Source organism: Canis aureus, chromosome 17, assembly GCF_053574225.1.
Source record: "Canis aureus isolate CA01 chromosome 17, VMU_Caureus_v.1.0, whole genome shotgun sequence".
Lineage (NCBI taxonomy): Eukaryota > Metazoa > Chordata > Mammalia > Carnivora > Canidae > Canis > Canis aureus.
Window position 1 is genome coordinate 43,293,474 of NC_135627.1, and position 4,717 is coordinate 43,298,190.

Below are 4,717 nucleotides of genomic sequence, written 5' to 3' on the forward strand. Positions count from 1 at the left end.
CAGAGCCCAATGCAGTACTGGATCTCGGAATCCGGGGATCACGCATTGGGCCAAAGGCAGACTCAACCACTGAGCCACCCAGACATCCCTGATGGGTGCTTCCTTTTCATTGTACTCCCCCTGTTGCTCATTGCACTGGACATCAGGATCATGCACGTGCTCAGCATCCTCAGTCATTCTGTCCTCCTTCCCATTTCTCACTTCATCCCTTCTATACACAGATAATTTCTGCTCATTCTTTAGCTCTCATGTGTCCTAAGATTCTAAGAGTCTGCAAATTCTTTTTTGCTATAAACATCCATAATTATCTATGACCTCTTCATAATATTGATCACACTTTCAGTAAGTTGTTAACTGTACTACTGCTGCATGCTCCATGAGTACAGAGTCTTTGCTGACACTTCTATCACTTGATCTGCATTGTACCAATAGGTGCTTCTAGACCAAATGTGATGTTCGTTATTTTGATGAGGTTCTTGATTGTGTTAGGCAAATGCCTAATTTAGAAATTTTAGGAAGAGAGGAAAGCAGCAATATTTTTTCAACTGTTTCCAGAAAAAAAAGACACTTGGTAATAAAACTTACTTTAGGGTCCTGAAGTAAGATACATCTCCTATTTATTTATTTATTTATTTATTTATTTATTTATTTATTTATTTTTATTTTTATTTTTTTTAAGATTTAATTTATTTACTCATGAGAGACACAGAGAGAGAGGCAGAGACACAAGCAGAGGGAGAAGCAGGCTTCATGCAGAGAGCCCAATGTGGGACTCAATCCTGGGACCCTGGGACCCTGGGACCATGCCCTGAGCCAAAGGCAGGATGCTCAACTGCTGAGCCACCCAGGAGTCCCAAAGTGAACCCTGTTGTAAACTATGGGCTTTGGGTGATAATGGTAAGTCAATGTAGGTTCAACAACTGCACCACTCTGGTGCAGATTGCTGATAGTAGGGGAAGGGGTTGGAGCAGTTAGTTCAGAGCTCTGCACTTTCTGTTCAATTTTTCTGAAAACCTAAAACTTTCAAAAATCTATTAATTAAAACAGAACTAAGTTATACTCTATAGGACTAAGTACTTGAAGCAGGGGTAGCAGTCACTTCTTGGCAAGCCTCAAGTACAGAATCCAGACATTCACATCCATACTCAAGATTATCAAGTGATGCTGAGGCTGGCTAGGACAGAGCACAGCAAACACTGGGATGCAATTCAGGGGTGGCTCTGGGCTCTCGATCATTTATTCTGTATCAAGATATGGCCCATTCAAAGGGAATGGTGTTGATGTGTTCGAACGAGGTCGCCTTTCCTTCCCCAGTGCAATTAATCTTTTCATCATCTTCTTATTTCTTTTAGCACATTCAGGGCATAACATATTATCTTCTAGGCCTGGAGATGGGAAAGTGCAGGCAGGTAACAGGAAGAGAGAGATCATCCTTTTGGGAGTGTCAGGCACCCAGGCCTGACCTGCATGAAACTGCAGGCGAACCCAACCTTGTGTGTCTGCAAGGAGAGGTCTGCCGTGGACCACACACCACCTGACACCAGAGGCTTGCAGCAGAAAGGTCTCAACAGAAGCAGGAATGGAACGTGAATTCACAGACTTGGATTGACTGGCTCTTGCAGCAATTCTTGACCATGCTGCCAACATGCCTTCTTGTGCCGAAATTACCACTTTGACTATATTAATCCCCCTGCCTCTCTCACTCTTACAACTTTTCCAAATCTTGGCCACCATCTTGCATTTCGCCGAACATGACTCCGATTTAGCCTCTGGTGGTGTTTCAGGAATAGTCTTTACATTGTCACACTCCTGGTTTGTTTCAGAGTAAGCATGTTTCTGGAGCCTCAGATAAACCTCTATTTTCCGGCCATGGGTACTCAAATTCAGTTGTTGGCACCAGTTCCGCAAAATGTCCCAACGTACTTTATTAACTGGAGGCAAACTGGCTGGCAAAGGAGGGGCTGGTGTACTACAACAACAACTATGTTTTGGACAAAACTTGAATCGTTCACTTATATGAGGATGACAAACTTTATCGCTTGACCCAGGCATCTTCAGACTGACTTCTGAAGTTGAAGAAACACTTGGTTCCATTTGTTCTTCATTAGGTTCTTCATTAACTGGAACCTATGTGAGAATCACACTTTCTTCCTCTAATGCCTCCTCAGAGAAATTCTGCTTGTTGTCGTAAGTCGAGTTCTCCATTTCCAGGACGCTCAGGGGAAGGCAGAGCCAGCAAGGTCAGGACTTGGGCCCTCCAATCCTCTTCACCTCACATCTCCTATTTAGAGTCCCATCTGGGACTGATGCCTCCCATCAAGGGTTCAAAATTCCTACTCAGCCAAACTATGGAAGACTAATGCAACCACATGGAAGACAATCGCCAGATCAGATGTAGGTACAGATTGAGTGTTGATACCAGTACATGATATATCAAAATATAATTATCAAAATGGCACAATTATTACTAAGGCAAATACAAAACAAACTGGTTCTAAAGTTTTTAATACCTCATTTAGTGAGGGGAAGTCAGAAGATAGGTATATTTATAGAAGGAATAAGTTAGATTGCAAACCAGATTCCATTAAGAATGGATATTATGGGGCAGCATGGGTGGCTCAGCGGTTTAGCGCCGCCTTTAGCCCAGGGCTTGATCCTGGAGACCTGGGATCCAGTCCCATGTTGGGCTCCCTGCATAGAGCCTGCTTCTCCCTCTGCCTGTGTCTCTGCCTCTCTCTCTCTCTATGTGTCTCTCATGAATAAATACATAAAATCTTTAAAAAAATGGGTATTATTTGTTCCACTGGGCAGAAATCATATGTATCTCTTTCAGCTAAAATCAATACTTAACAAGTAATATTAGTTGGGTGGGGGGAAAGAGGAGGTGGGTGAAGGGGGTATAAGTTTACAACTTTAAGATGAATAAGGTCTGAATATCTAATGTAAGATATGGTGACTAGTTGATAACACTTGTGTAATTGAAATTCACTAAGAGAAAAAAAAAAGAAATTCACTAAGAGAGTGGAGCTTGAAGGTTCTCACATACATATAGATATGTGTAATAGACACATTTGTCTGTGTGGAGGGAGGTGATGGATGTGTTCATCAGACAAGGATATATCCTTTCACCAATGTATACACAATCAAATTACCATGATGTATACATTAAATATCTTACAATTTTGTATGTCGCTTAGACTTCAATAAAGCTGAAGTTAGAGTCTAGACACCAAAAATGTGACCTCCCTAAGTCTTAGGCCTTTAATCAATAGTGAATAAGGAAATGAACTAAAGACATTTGACTAGACATTGCATAAGGAAGCAAAGCCCTCATATGATAATGAAGGGATGCACTGTCTTATTTTCAAGGGTCAAACATTTTTTTCTGATAAGAGAACTAAAACTGTTGGAATCATACTATCTTTTCTGAAAAAAAAATTCTGAAAACAAAATCATATATTGTGGATGGTGTGAGAATCGAAATTAAACTCAACCAGGATGATTTGACTAAGGAGCTAAGCATCAAGCAACGTAAGGAAGTTTCAGGCAATCATTTTGCAATTTGAAATTAAAGCAAACATGTTTAGCTTTTGAGTTGTCCTATGGTGGGACAAGTTATTCTTGTGTAAGTAGTGACATCACTATTAATGGAAGTGTAAAGAGAAGCATTTGTAGAATTTGGCCAAATGATTTCTAATTTCTAGGGAATATCTTACATTTTGTTAATTTGTCTAATTCCAAAGGGAAACAAATGATTACAACTTGTATCTTTACTATGTAATATGCTACCTCAAATTACTCTTTCTGTATTTGAATGAATGATTATAATTCTTTTATTTCCTCGTTAAGATTCCATCCCATTTGTTCTGCACACTGATCCTTGTGTTAATTTTATTAAGTGAGTATATGGGCTAATCATGATAATTTGGTGCCTAGATAATTGTTTCAAGGTACATGAGGCTATCCTGTAAATGATATTTCAGAACTAGTATGAAATTTCCTTAAAAACAAAACCAAACAAAACTCTACAGGAAGTAAATATTATGTAGAAAAATGTCCTTACAGTACAGCATATATATATTATGTGTGTGTGTATATACATACATACATACACACAAATGACTAACACAGACCATAGAACATCCTGATAGTTAGGTTACAGATAAGATTAAAATTGCCTGATAAAGTAAACAATTATACTGATGTAATACATTATATACAATGTACAATTCCATTAAGGCATATAGTCCCTAAAAACACTTTTCTGTACAAACTTCTTTACTATTGTACCTTTAGCTGCTTTAATTTTTTATATATGTGACCTATAATGAGATTGTAAAGTCATGGCTATTTTTATTCTCCAGTGTTTAAGACTGACTTGCATGTTGCAAGTGTTTATAGGTTCTACTGAGTAACTCAGAAACTCTGAGGATGTAAGGGTTGCTGCATTTTATATTTCAAATTAATCAGGCTGTAAAGATTTGTAAGGCTTTTGACCAAACATGGGTCATCCACACTGAATGTTAATGAAACTTGTGTGAAAAGTACTCCCCAGCGACTGATAATCAGCAATCTTTCACACAATTATACGTCTCATTTTTAAATATCATAATTTGGCTTCTGCTTGATTAGATTTTTTTAACATAAACTGCTATTTTCACTACATTTATTTACACGGAATATTTTCCTGGAGGATTTTGTTTGTTTTTAATTTCAT

At 38.5% G+C, this 4,717-nt stretch overlaps 1 pseudogene; it reads right to left on the bottom strand.

Annotated features, from left to right (window-relative positions):
- Positions 1 to 1,236: 1,236 nt before the first annotated feature.
- On the bottom strand, positions 1,237 to 2,205 carry LOC144287634 (developmental pluripotency-associated protein 2 pseudogene; annotated as a pseudogene).
- Between the last annotated feature and the right edge of the window lie 2,512 nt (positions 2,206 to 4,717).